Here is a 15,959-nt window from a genome sequence, read left to right as displayed (position 1 = left end):
CTCAAATTGAGTAGATGTGCGCCAGAGCTCATTTCGACCAAGGCTCACCATTGTAGGAGGTTTAGATATGGCCTCTATTTATATATTGTCACATATTTGGCAGCTGACCCAACTCGTGTCTTTGTCGAGCTGAGTCGCTATGCAAACGCAATTGAGATAATTTTGTGCAAGAAGGCTTAGGTAAGGAGCGGCTTAGTGGGTTAGATTTGAAGAGCTCTAGAGATAGCTAGGCCGTAGCAATCTTCGATGAAGTAGTTCAGGGCCCTCAGAGTTTAGGAGACTGACATAAGGGTCGTATAGGGGAGAATGTCAAAGTTCAGACTGTGGAGGTAGGTCTGGCTCTCATAGGAGACCCTTATCGTTAGCTTCTAGATTGAGCGCTAGTAAATCAAAGCATGTACCAACTCACCTACTGTGCAAGACTTGTGGGCAGAGACACCCTAGAGAGTGTTATCGAGCGACATGAGGTTGCATTAGTTGTGGGTCATTGGACCATTGTTTCAGAGACTGCTCTCGAGCTCAGAGTTTAACCCCACATTATCATAGAGATCTATGATATTTATTCAGCAAGGTCGAGGAGGGTGGTGGAGCTATTTCAAGGCAGTACAGTAGGGGTACCACCAAATTTGATATAGTCGTAGAGTCTAGAGTAGCGTTGCGTCAGTTTGTCATGTGAGCCTAGGAGGAGTGTGATGTTGTTGATGTGATATCAGTTATATTTACAGTCTTCTCAATTCTTGTTACTGTATTAGTAGATCTAGGTTCCACCTACTTTTATGTTTGCTAGACCTTGTTCGAAAGAGGAATATTCCAACTAAAGATTTAGAGATAAGGGTCAGAGTTTCTAGTCCCCTAAGATTAGACATTTTGGTTAACAAGGTCCACCGTCATTGCCCCGTAGAGCTTCATGGTGAGGTATTCTTAGGCAAATTGATGGAACTACCATTTTGAGAGTTTGATGTGATCATAGGCATGGATTGGCTTACAGAGCATGGTGCTAGTTTGATGTGTAAGGTGAGACACTTAAACTTCGAAGGATGATGAAACCAAAGTAGTGATGACCAGTGAGAGATCGAGTTGTACTACCAAGGTTGTTTCCGCAGTTAGGGCTTAGAGATTTATGAATTAAGGATGTGAAGCCTTCTTGGCTTATGTGCTAGACACACGAGCTTCTTTATGATGCTTGAAGATATTTGCACCATAAGAGAGTTCTTTGATATATTCCTGGAGGAATTAGCGAGGTTACCACATGACTGTGAGATTGAATTTAGCATAGAGGTTTTGCTATTCTGCTCCAGTGTCCATTGCACCATATCGATGGCACCAACGAGTTGAATGAGTTAAAGAATCAAATTTAATAGTTGTTAAAAAAGGGGTTTCATTTGACTGAGCATTTCACCTTGGGGAGCGTCGGTCCTTCTTTAATAAGAAAGATGGGCAATGAGGCTGTGCGTCGACTATCGACAACTACATAAGTTGAATATCAAGAACCATATTTCCATAGGATAGATGATTTGTTCGACTAACTCAAGGCATAATGTGTGTTTTCCAAGATAGACTTGAGGTTAGGGTATTATCAATTAGAAGTCAAGGATGCTGACATAGCCAAAACAAACTTCAGGACAAGATACAACCATTATGAGTTTCTCATAACGTTTTAGACTTACCAATACATCGGTGGCATTCATGGATTTGATGGACGTAATCTTCATCCCTATCTAGATCTGTTCATGATGGTTTTCATCGATGACATCCTTGTATACTTTCGGTTAGAGGAAGAGGATGATCAACACCTCCACATTGTTTTTCATACACTTTAAGAACATCAGTTATATGCCAAGTTTGGGAAGTACAAATTTTTGTTGACCGAAGTTGTATTTTTGGGTCATTAGTAGCAGGTGATGGCAGCTAAGTAGACCCTTAGAAGATTAAGGTAGTGTTAGAGTGGGAACCGCTTATGATACCATTAATCAAGTTGTTTTAAAGGGGAGTTCCTTTCATATGGAAAGATTAGCGCCAAAAAAGTTTTGATCGGTTGAAAGAAATCTTCACTCAAGCCCATATTTTGACTTAACGTGAATCATGTAAAGACTTCACTGTATTTAATGTTGCGTCACTAAATGATTTAAGGAAAGTTGTGTCCTATGCATCTCATCAACTAAAGCCTCATGAGTATAACTATCTTACCACGATTTGGAGCTTGCCACTATGATTTTTACGTTAAAGATTTATAGGCACTACTTGTTCAGGGAGAAGTGTCACATTTTCATAGATCACAAGAGCATTAAATATCTTCTTAATCAGAAGAAGTTGAACTTGAGGCAGTGAAGATGGGTAGAGCTATTGAAGGACTATAATTGTGTGATCGATTATTATCTGGGTAAAGCGAATGTTGTTGCAGATGCTTTGAGCAGGAAGACCGTGGAAGAGTTGTGAGCTTTACTACCACGACTGATTTTGATGACTTGGGTAGTTTGTTAGCTGAGTTGCAGGTTGAACCTGAGTTAGTGGGTGAAGTTAAGAGATTGCAAAGTTTAGACAATCGATTAAAGACTCGAGTAGAGCAAGTCCTTTAAGGTGAGGCCCTAGGTTTTGAGTTATACGTTGAAATCATATTGCACTTCTGAGTGTGTTTGTGTGTTCCATTCAAGAAGAAGCTTTGCGATAAGATCCTTCATGAAGTGCATTGTAACCCCCCCTTTTCGTCCATCCGGGTAGTAAAAAAATGTATCAAGACCTTCAATCATTGTATTGGTGGTTGGGCATGAAGAGGGAAGTATCTAAATTTGTTACTAAGTGATTAGTATGCCAGCAAGTCAAGGCAGAAGATCAGGTTCCCTCAGGATTATTGCAATTGATTTAGATACCGTAGTGGAAGTGGGAATGTGTGACCATGGACTTTGTGGTTGATCTAATGATGATGAGATTTTGATATGACATAGTGTAGGTGGCAGTAGATCGTATGACCGGATTCACTCACTTTCTTCCAGTTCAGATGGACTTTACGTTAGAGAGATTGGCATAGTTGTACATCTACGAGATTGTGAGGATATATAGGGTTCCTATTTCGATCATATCCGATAAAGATCCACTTTTCACTTCTCGATTCTAGAAAGTACTAGATGGAGCTTTGGGTACCAAGCTACAATTTATCATCGCATTCCATCCTCAGACAAACGGACAATCTGAGCGCGGTATTCAAATCTTTGAAGATATGCTTGAGTGCACCGTTTTAGGCCTTGAAGGCAGCTGGGAAGACTACTTGCCTTCAGTGGAATTCGCATACAACAACAATTATCAGGTAAGTATTTAGATAGATCCTTATGAAGTCTTGTACGGGCATAAGTATAAAACTTCGTTGTGTTGGATGGAGCTCAGTAAGGGTAAGATCATAGGCCCTGACTTAATTGAGAAATCCAAGAGAAATCACAGTTGATTTAGAGTCAGTTGAAATAAGCTTTTGACATATAGAGGTCGTACTCTAATCTGATGCGCAAGGATATAGAGTTCGTAGTGGGAGACAAGGTTTTTCTCAAGGTTTCCCCATGGAAAATGGTACTTCAGTTTGGATGCAAGGTAAATTGACTACATGATTCATCAGACCATACAAGATATTAGAGAGAGTTGGACCAATGTCTTATCGATTGGATTTGCCTCCAGAGCTTGATCGTATCCACAATGTGTTTCACGTATCCATGCTTAGAAGATATCAATCCGATTCTTCTCACGTTATAACCCTTAAGCAAGTTGAAGTGAGGTAAGACTTGACTTACGAGGAAAAAATGATCAGAATCATTACCAGATATCAAGGAACTGAGGAACAAAAAGATACCATTAGTGAAAGTTTTGGGAGGAATCACAGAGCGCGAGGAGGCGACATGGGAATCTGATGAGGATATGCAACTTTAGAGTCCGCCTCTTCTATTCAGGTAAATCTCGAGAACAAAATTTCTTCTTAGGAGGAGAGAGTTGTAACGCCTCGAAATACGGGTTAAGAGTTTTGGGTTTATTTGAATGGGCTTTAGAATAAATTTATCTTATCTTGTGAAGCTTTGGACCCAAGTGGATTTGATTTGGGCCTTAGATGAGCCCAATCGGTGTTAAATAGGGTGATTTCAATCTTGAACAAAATGTGGAGGACTAAGGGAGTAATTAACCCATCAATTCAAAATAAAGCTAAATCCCATTTATGTGGGATGATCTCACGTCTGCTGGCACTACTCTTTTTAACCCCATACTTTTTCTTCTTTATCTCTTATTCATTATCTTCATTTCTCTCCAAGCATCAAACAAAGTTGTGAACTTTAATCTTTCCAAACATCATTTGAAACAACCAAGGAAAAGGCTATAATCTATACGTCTTAAGCTTCAAAACAAGCCCTCATTTGGAATATTTGCCTAACTCTCCAAAAATGAGTTTTAGTGGGGTTTAGGAAACCAAGAATTTCCAGCTTGTTTTAGGGAGATTCAAGTTTATAGAAACGTTTTTAACTTTGTTCCAAGCATTTCAACTATTTAGTAACTCATTTCTTATGTTTTGATTAGTGAAAGAGCACAGGGAGAGTTCCAAAGAAAGAAAAAAAGAGAAATTGGTCCATACCACATATAGGTTATTAAATATGTATGAATGGTTGTTTTTCCATGAAAGCATGCTAGAGTAAATATATGGTAAAATTCGTATTTAATGTTTGTAAGCATGAACAATGACACCTTTTGGCCTCTAAGACCTTAAATAAGACATTAATAACCTTTTCTAGTATTAGAGGAGTGAATGGGCGAGTTTATGATGTAATTTCTTTCCCAAAACAAATCACTTTAGGTCGTCAATATCGAATTGGCGTTGGGACCGGTGGCGCACCCCACGGCACAGCGGAAACAAAACTCGACGGTTCACCAGCGATCCAAGTACGTAAAACCGAAATCGGGAGGAAAGGATGCGAATACTTACAATGGGTTCCTTGAAAACAACAAAGACAACAATGAGAATTTGTGATCACAAACGGTTCGAATCGAAAGCCTCCACGAAAACACGTCTCGTCCACTACTTAGTTCACCCAATCGAAAGCAAAATTTTCTTTTTCCCAAAACTATTTTTGAGAAAATGGTTGAAGTATATGTGTGTTGAAAATGGCTGCTAGACCTAACACACTCTTTTATATCCATTACCCTAACATCTTAGGGTTTTTAAAGTTATTTTGAATTAATAAATAAAATATTATTTAATTAATTCAATTAAATATACATTAAAGACTTATAATCTGAATTACAATCTTTAATGTTTATTTAAAAACTTATTTAATTATTTAGAATTATATATACCAATTAAAAGACTTGTAATCTAAATTACATTCTTTTAATGCTTACTTACTATATTCGGGATAATTAAAATCATATGTATATCAATTATACATATCTTAACTCTAGATATATTTTAGTAACATACAAGAATTGTACATTTTTGCTCATTTCAATCCTAGAGTGTGATCCTGTAGGTTCTTCTAACGTTAGTTGTAATTATAGAAAATTCTAATATTACATACAATGAGTGACATCTAGCAATATATCATTGTCACCTAAGTTACAAGAAATTATGATTCAACATATCATCTACATGGTTAACTCTTTTATGTATTACATCCTTTTGTCCTTAATATCTAGAATAGGCACAAGTCTTAGAATAGTCACACTTGTATAGCCCATCTATTGTTTCTTGATATCTAGAGTAGACTATAAGTAACGAATAATTTATGATATCACATATCAACTTATTCAATCATGGCCATGCATTTCTAGTCTCACTCAATCAAGTGGCCCGTGATATATTTCGTATTATATAGGAAGGACAAATCCTATCTTAACCATATACACCCCACTACATATATCGAGATATATTCAATAAAATTTTTTATAGTGCAACCAGTTACGGAGCATGTTTAACTGTATCAAAACAGGCAATAATATATGTTAGGATGACATTGATCTCAAGTCTGAGGATCATACATATAGTCATCACCATGAGCAATATTATGACTGTTACATAATAATCCAAGACATATGCTCATGATGGGTCAATCCAATACATTATTCTCTAACAATATAATCATGTATCAATTATGACATCTCTATGTAATTGACAACTCCTTATCATCAATCAATAACACGTTAGTCTTAAGCGTATTATTATTGTCCATGCCCATAATAATACTTGACTATGGATCTTTTAATAATGTTATTATATAGAATTTATTATTTTCAGTTTATGTTAAACAAAGTGTTGTCATCCGTGTGTACTCTGCATATTTCCACATCTCCTCGATCTATGATCTCTCAAATGAGATAAAAGCTCCTAAGAATATGTTTGGATCGTTGATGACATATGGGTTCCTTTCCTTGTGCAATGGCTCCATTATTATCACAATAGAGTTCTACAACATCTGATATGTTGGGAACAACCCCTAATTCCAATATGAACTTCTTGATCCAAACAACCTCTTTTGTTGCTTCACTGGCTGCAATGTATTCAGCCTCTGTTGTAGAATCAGTTATTCTGTCTTGCTTCGAACTTTTCCAGCTCACAGCACATCCATTAAGACAAAACACAAAACCTGATTGCGATCGGGAGCATCCTTGTCAGTTTAGAAGCTGGCATCAGTATAACCTTTTATAATAAGCTCTTCCTCCCCTCCATAGACAAGAAATTTATCCTTAGTTCTTCCTAAGTACTTAAGGATATTTTTAACCGTAACCCAATGATTTTCACCAGGGTTCCCTTGATACCGAATCATCATACTTAAAGTATATGATACATCTGGTCGAGTACCTATCATGGCATAAAAGATATAACCAATAGTCGAAGCATATGGAATCTTATTTAGGCGTTCTCTTTCTTGTGGAGTTGAATGACACATTTCCTTCGAAAGAGAAATGCCATGTCTCATAGGAAAAAATCCTTTCTTGGATTATTCCATACTGAACCTTTTCATCACTTTGTCTATATATGCAATTTGACTCAGACCTAGAAGTCATCTTAATCTATCTCTATAGATCTTAACTCCTAATATATATGCTGCTTCACCCAAATATTTCATAGAAAAACAACTACCTAACCAAGTCTTAACAGACTGTAAAGTAGGTATATCATTTCCTATGATGATTATGTCATCTATATACAATACTAGGAAAGAAACAATGCTCCCACTAACTTCTTATAAACACAAGGCTCATCTTCATTTCTAATAAAACCAAACTCTTTGATTGCATCATTGAAATGAATATTCCAGCTTCCAGAAGCTTGCTTTAGTCCATAAATAGACCTCTGTAGCTTACAAACCATTCCAGTATTTCTTGGAATGACAAAACCTTTTGGTTGTGTCATATATACATCCTCTTCAAGTTTTCCATTAAGGAAAGCGGTTTTGACGTCCATTTGCCAAATTTCATAATCATGGAATGCAACTATTGCTAGCAAGATTCGAATGGACTTAAACATAACTACAGTGGAGAATGTTTCGTCATAGTCTACACTATGAACTTGTCGAAAACCTTTAGCGACTAATCTCCCCTTGTATGTTTGTACATTACCATCCATGTCAGTTTTCTTCTTGAAAACCCATTTACACCCTATAGGTTTGACCCCTTCAGTGGTTCAACCAAAGTCCATACTTGGTTTACTGACATGGAATCCATCTCAGATCTCATGGCTTCAAGCCATTTCTCAGAGTATGGGCTAGACACTAGCTCTTGATAAGTTCTGGGCTCATCTTAATCCATAAGAAGAACATCTTCATGTATCGTAACTTGAAATCCAAATCTCTCAGGTGCACGACGTTCTCTTGTGGATCTGTGCAGTGGTTGTGTTTCTAAATCTGTTGAATGCCCCTCAACAACTTGTGAAACATGATTAACTTCAGGTTCATTGATCTATTGTTCTTGAACTTCTCGAAGTTCAATATTTCTACCCTTCCTTTTCTTTGAGAGAAATTCTCTTTCGAGAAAAAAACATGTTCGAGCAATAAACACTTTGTTTCGTTAGGTTGAAGAAATATTATCCCTTAGTTTCTTTAGGATATCCAATAAATATACACTTATGAGATTTAGGTTCGTGCTTTGTAGACATCTGATGTTTTATATAAGCTTCATAACCTAAATCTTCATAAAAGACATACAATGATGTTTCCCAATCCATATCTCGTATTATGTGTTTTGAACTGATTTAGATGGAACACGATTTAGTGTGAAAGTAGCTATTTCAAGTGCATGTCCCCAAAAAGAAGTCAAAAGAGCACTATGAATCATCATCGATTGAACCATGTCTAACAGTGTTCGATTCTTTCTTTTAGAAACTCCATTCCACTATGGTGTACCAGGTAGTGTAAGCTGTGAGACAATCCCACATTCTTTCAGGAGTTCATCAAACTCTATACTTAAGTATTCTTCATCTAGATCTGATCGAAGTGCCTTAATACTCTTGCCTAATTGATTTCGTACTTCATTTTTAAATTCCTTAAACTTTTCAAGGGTTTTAGATTTATGGCGTAAGATAAATATACCCATACCGAGTGAATTCATCGGTGAATGTAATAAAGTAATGGAATCCACTTCTGGCTTGTGTATTCATTGGTCCACATACATCACTATGTATTAACCCCAATAAATCACTTGCTCGCTCACCTTTACTATTAAAAGGAGCTTTAGTCATTTTCCCAACAAGCAAGATTCACATACATCATATTGTTCGAAAACAAAGGAACTAAGAATCATCTTTATTGAGTTTTGATATGTGTTTCTCACTTATATGGCCTAAATGACAATGCCAAAGATAAGTTTGATTCGAGTCATTTGTTTTTGATCTCTTAGTATTTATGTTATAAATGTTGTTTTCTTGATCCAAAATATAGAGACCATTAACCAATTGTGTCGAACTATAAAAAACACTATCGAGATAAAAAGAACAACAATTATTCTTGATAATAATCTCAAAACCAATCTTGTCCAAACAAGAAATAGAAATAATGTTCTTAGTCAAACAAGGCACAAAATAACAATCCTCTAAATTTAAATCAAGTCCACTAGGCAAAGATAAAACATATGTCCCTAGAGCTAATGCAACAAACTCTTGCTCCATTTACCACTCGTAGGTTTACGTCTCCTTTAGCCAAATTCCTTCTCTTTTGCAGTCTCTATACATAAGTAAAAATATGAGAACCACAACCTGTATCTAATACCCAAGAAGTAGATGTTGACAAATTAACATCAATGACATAAATACCTAAAACAAACATTCCGTTTGCTTTTTCCTTTCTGACCTCTTTTAGGTAAACAGGGCAGTTTCTCTTCCAGTGTCCGGTCTTATCGCAATGGAAACATTTTCCTTCCTTGCTAACTCCCCCTTTGGGTTTCAATGCATTTTTCCCTTTTGATTTGGCCTTACCATTGCCCTTAGACTTTGCCACTATCTTTTTCTTTCCCTTTCCTTTCTCCTTGTGGACCATCAGAATGGGCTTAGGTCCAACCTTTTTCATGTTAATTTCAACAGTTTATAACATGCCAAGTAACTGTGGCAAAGTCTTGTTAATTTCATTCATATTGAAATTAAGGACAAATTGGCTAAAGCTATATGGAAACGATTGCTGGATAACATTGGTAACCAATTCATCTTTGAGAGGAAATCCCAGTTTTTCCAACGTTTGGATATAGCCCATCATCTTGATGACATGAGCTCCTACACGAGTTCCTTCTGCCATTTTGTATTGAAATAGAGCTTTAGATGTCTCATATCTCTATTGACGTGCTTGCCCTTTATATATTTCTTTGAGATTTTGAATCATCTCATATGCAACCATATCCTCATGTTGCTTCAGAAGCTTAGGATCATGGTGGAAATCATTAGACATCCAATATCTAACATATAATCCATATGTTTCTTGAATTTGTCTTTGTCAGCTCTTGAAGCATTAGATATTGGTTCATCAGGAACAAGTTCCTCAATGACATATTCCTTCTTTTCCTGTTTGAGAACAATTCTCAAATTACGAAACCGGTCAAGGAAGTTTATGCCATTAAGTTTATCCTTCTTAAGGAGTGATCGCAGTGATCGCAGTGTTGTTTGCCATTAAATCTACAACAATGGAAATATTAAAGTAAGTAAATTTACCGAATTAAAATTTATAAATAGGACTTTATTTACAAATTACTCCGACTATTTTATTCAAAATTAAAAACCCTCTCTGTTTTAATTACGTAAAAATTCAATGAAATTTTTTTCTAGTGGGTGAGGATTTATAATACATCAATTTCCTAAATCAGCTTTGCTTTTCTTTTAGGATAATGATTATTTAGGTAAGTAACACTTTACTAGTTATATCTCATGTAACTCCTCATTTCGGTGAACAACTTTTGTTCAAGTCATCTCATGACTTATCCAAATATTTAACCTCTAGGTTTCTAATCCTATTAGAATAACCTAGCTAAGTTATTACAAATATCTCAACCGGTGAATATCACTTGCTTATTCTTTGCATTTAACCAAGGTAGACTTATGTGCCAATGCTTTGGCAAAGCCACACAAAATTGATCGAAGCCTTAACGAGGGTAAATATTATATGGTTAAGTTAACTTAGATAATAAAGAGGGATTTGCGTAATTATCTCATCATTGTTCATTTTAATATTAGGCCCTTATTGATCTCATCAATATTCATTCTTATTTTATCATTTGATGCATTGCATACGTAACAAATATAGCAATAAATAATATGCAATGGTTATAGCCCAAAATAATGACTAAGGTGGCCCATCCCAATCCAATATGAGAACCAAAAACCCTAAAGCCTAAGTCTCTCTATAGATATCTTCTTGCCATTCTTCTGCTCCTTGTGAATCTTCATAGGTTTATAATTTTAAAAGAAACTTGTTTTACATACGAGGGAGTAAGATGAAAAAAGAAATACAACTGAGATATAGAAAGGCATGGCTCGCAGACTATATTTCAAATAAAACCATTGTAAATTGACAAGGGGCTATAACCATGCATGTCAAACACCGTGCAAAACAAACATATAATATATATATACACGTTGTTACGCCTTTGTTAAAAATTTAATATGGGCCTTCAATTTGTACTGCTGATGAGGGATCAAGGGGCTTTTGGGATTTTCAATCCCGAAGGTTTTCTGCATAGAAACAACCTTTGTTCCACTACCAAGCGCGATCTTCTATCGCACTCCCGGATCATCATGTCAATAATTGACATATGGATTTCGTAAAATCCTTGCAATGACAAATAGCTTGAAAAACATATTAATAAAATTAACATATTAATCGTCGCAGTTATCGATTCGAACAATGATATCATGCATATTTGCCGAAAAAGATAAACTAGAACATGCATCTCATACATATTGCATCAACCAAGAATTTAACCAGAATTCGAATCGTACAAGTGGCTCTGATACCACTGTTGAGAGCGTCGGTGTACCCTACGGCGCAGTGTAAAGAAAACTCAACGACATCACCAACGATCCAAGTACGTAAAACCAAAATCAGGAAGAAAGGATGCGAATACTTACAATGGGTTCCTTGAAAAACAACAAAGACATCAATGAGAAGTGGTTATCACGAACTGTTCGAATCGAAAGCCTCCACGAAAACACGTCTCGACCTCTACTTAGTTCACCCGATTGAGAGCAAAATTTTCTTTTTCCAAAAACTGTTTTTCAGAAACGGTTGAAGTATATGTGTGTGTTAAAAATGGCTGCTAGACCTAACACACCCTTTTATATCCATTACCCTAACATCTTAGGGTTTTTAAAGTTATTTCGAATTAATAAATAAAATATTATTTAATTAATTCAATTAAATATATTAAAGACTTATAATCTCAATTTAATATTTAATGTTTATTTAAAAACTTATTTAATTATTTTGAATTATATATACCAATTAAAAGACTTGTAATCTAAATTACATTCTTTTAATGCTTACTTACTATATTCGGGATAATTAAAATCATAGTATATCAATTATACATATCTTAACTCTAGATATATTTTAGTAATATACAACAATTGTACATTTTTGCTCATTTTAATCCTAGAATGTGACTCTATAGGTTCTTGTAACGTTAGTAGTAATTATTAGAACAATTCTAATATTACATACAATGAGTGATATCTAGCAATATATCATTGTCACCTAAGTTATAAGAAATTATGATTCGACATATCATCTTCGTGATTAACTCTTTTATGTATTACATCATTTTGTCCTTTATATCTAGAATACTCACAAGTCTTACAATAGTCAGACTTTTATAGCCCATCTATTGTTTCTTGATATATAGAGTTGACTATAAGTAATGAATAATTTATGATATCACATATCAACTTATTCGAGCATGGCCATGCATTTCTAGTCTCACTCAATCAAGTGACCTGTGATATATTTCCTATTATGTATAAAGGACATATCCTATCTTAACCATATACACCCTACTACATATATTGAGATATATTCAATAACAGTTTTTATAGTGCAACCAGTTACAGAGCATGTTTAACTGTATGAAAACATACAACAATATATGTTGGGATGACATTGATCTCAAGTCTGAGGATCATACATATAGTCATCACCATGAGCAATGTTATGACTGTTACATAATAATCCAAGACATATGCTCATGATGGGTAAACCCAATTCATTGTTCTCTAACAATATAATCATTTATCAATTCTGAAATCTTTATGTCAATGACAACTCCTTGTCATCAATCAATAACATGTTAGTCTTAAGCATATTTATTATTGTTCATGCCCCTAATAATACTTGACTATGGATCTTTTAATAATGTTATTATATGGACTTTATTATCTTTTAGTTTATGTTAAACACATCCATATAACTGAAAATAATAGTGGCAATGCCTTTATTCAATAAAATCGGTAAATAAATGTATTATTACAATCATCATATGATTGATCTTTGGGCATACTCTAACAACTGGAAGATCAGTACCTACACTATTCTTCATGAAAGGTAAAAAGAAGGGAAAATTGTGAGGGTAGTATCGATACTTCCTCAAGGAGTATTGATACTCGGGGTCTAGTTTTGATACTTAAAGGGTGGTATCGATACCAGTGACAAAGTTTGGTTTTCATAATGTTATTTTGGTGCCAATACTAAAGGGAGTATCGATACTCCCTATAGGAATATTGATACCATGGTATTTTTCAAAACATGAAAGTTGTTTTTGGTATTAATACAAAGGGTGAATATCGAAACCCAAGGGTCAGTATCGATACCATCCTCTTTTCTTGATAAGTTTTGGTTCATTTGGTTAAGGGTCCAGACTTGTTTATTTTGAGATTGTATCAGCTTCAAGTATTTGATACAATTTAAAATGACAAAGTTAACTGGAATTACACTTAGAATACAACAAATTAGGAGGACATAAGATTGGCCTTTATACGACGCTCAGGAAATGGATAGGACACCTGAGATAGACTAGGGATCTAAGTTTCGATTCACGTAAAAATTCTGGTTCTACCCTGAAGCTATCACGTTCTAGATAGGCTTGTTTGCTATCAGATACACGTAAAATTCCTTCGACCACACCACTAAGCTTATCTTATTTTTGTCTGATTTCTTTACATTTTATGACTTTAGGTACTGGCATGTTCACGTAATGAATGCATGTAGTATTGCATAGTTATTTACGTGGCACTGAGCTTGTGAGCACATCATGTGGAATGTGTTTCCATGCGTATGACAGTAGAGGATCGACGAGGAGCCTATTATACTAGTATATTCCATATAAGTCGTTTTAGTATGTCTTGAGTCTGTTAGAGGGCTTGTATTTATGTGAACTTGTAGTTATTCTAGTCATAATTTTGTTTTGATTTAAAACTTATTGGTCGTATTTGTATGTATTTAGGAGACTCTCGTATTTTGTAAACTTGATTTATGATTTTGTTTATGCCATGATGCTTGATTTTGATGTTATATAAACATTTTGAAAAGAAATTTTCAGGTTGACCATTTCAGTGGTTCTGTGTGACATCGTAATCCATGAATCTTTGGGTTGGACTAGATTAGGGTGTTACACTTGCTTTGTCAAATGTTGTGTTTACCTACGTTAATTTTCACTATGAAAAACTCTAATTTTTCTACTTTCTCTACGACAAATTGGGGCATAGGGAAAACTTTTGTCCACTAAGGGTATGAATGAGAAGAAAGACTTGTTTCTACAATAGGATGTTTCATTATGAGATCCTTAAAAAAGAAGAGGGGTGTTGTTGAATCTATGGCTACGAGATGAAACGAGGGGTACTGAAACATATTCTATGAATTTTGAGAGTATGGACACATCATTACCTGTTGCGCATAATATGAAATGTTAGGCGAAAACGTAGGTTGAAAGTGTTTTAAAGGTACATTATTTAGATAGAAATCAACAAGGAGGGTCTGACGTGGTGATGATTGGAGTAGAGGATGATGATCCCATAGAGAGAAGCAAGAGAGTGTTAAGAGACAAAGGAGCAGTCCAATAATTTTGATTGTTTTTGAAGAAATATTGTTGAAAATTCAAAAATATTTGAATTGGATTGAGTACCCAGGTCCTTCAGTCGCAATGAAACTACTTAGCTGGAATTTTTGAGGATTAAGGATGCCTCAGACAATTCAAAGTCTCCGACATTTGCTGAGAGAGGTTAATCCCTTTATAGTTTTTTCATTGAGACAAAACTACAAAATTCGAGAATAATGAAGGTAAGAATGTCACACACCAAAACTATTGATGTTTAGTTAATATATTAAAGTAAATTAATTTAAGGACTAAATTACAAGTTTTTGAAATAATTGGTCAATTTTCAAGTTTTCAAGAAAGTTTAGGGACTTAAACCTCAATTTACCCATTTTTTTTCTTTAGCTTTTAAAAATAAAAATCAAATTGTGTGGATAAAGGGTTTTGAACTTGTGACCTCTAAACCCTTTTCCCAAAACTTTAGCCATCTAGGATAGGTCACTATAACTATCAAGATATGGAAAATATATATGGTAAATGGTTTTAGACAGGTTTTGGGTAACTTTACCTTCCCAAAAATATTTCTTTACCCAAAAAGCTTCCAGAGAACTCTTTTTTTCCCTAAACTATGTCATCGTCGACCACCCGACTTTGGTAAACGGTGGCATTCACCGCCATCACCATTGTTTATGTCATTGACTTGTGACCAAAACTCAGTCAACCATGCTCTGAAACATCCCGCTATTCATTGTAAATATCATCGTGTAGCTTCACCAGAAATGAAACACCATAAATTCTAAGTTAATAGTTTCGTGTTTACCTGAAAGGAAAGTGGACACCATGAATTTCATGTTTTAAGTCGTTGGGTTTAATTAGGTTGGTTTGGGGCCCAATTAGCCATAAAAAATGGGATTTTAAATTGTAGAAAAATAAGGAAGACTAATTGTGCAATTTTCCTATTTTTGCAAAGATGATCTTTTTTATTTTACCCATCTTCTTCTCCTCCCCATTTCATCATTCTTAATTATTCTTCTCTTCAAAGGAAAAATCTAAGATGATTATTTTTATCTATTCCATACTTCTTTTAAACTCCATTTTCATCCTAAATTCATCCAACAACTTCAGTTTAATAAATCAAAGTCTTGTTTTAATCCTAGCTAAAGAAAATTAAGGGTTTTCATCCAAATCACCAAGGAAAGCAGTGTAGCTAAGAAATGATATTCATTTCGAGATTCAAACATCAAGGTAGTATATTTCTAATCCTTTGGAGTATTAAGCTTTCATAAATTTCAAGTCTTTTCTAAGCTTTGTGTAGTTGAGCATATTAGGATTTAAACTTGATTTCAAGATTTAAAGAAATTTTAGGTATTAAGGAAGTGTTTCTATGATATCCTAAGACCTTAGTTAACTCTCTAAAACTTCATTACATGATTTAGAAT

Source organism: Hibiscus syriacus, unplaced genomic scaffold (genome assembly GCF_006381635.1).
Source record: "Hibiscus syriacus cultivar Baekdansim isolate YM2019G1 unplaced genomic scaffold, ASM638163v2 tig00001644_pilon, whole genome shotgun sequence".
NCBI classification, from domain to species: Eukaryota; Viridiplantae; Streptophyta; class Magnoliopsida; order Malvales; family Malvaceae; genus Hibiscus; species Hibiscus syriacus.
Note: the sequence above shows the minus strand (reverse complement) of the source record.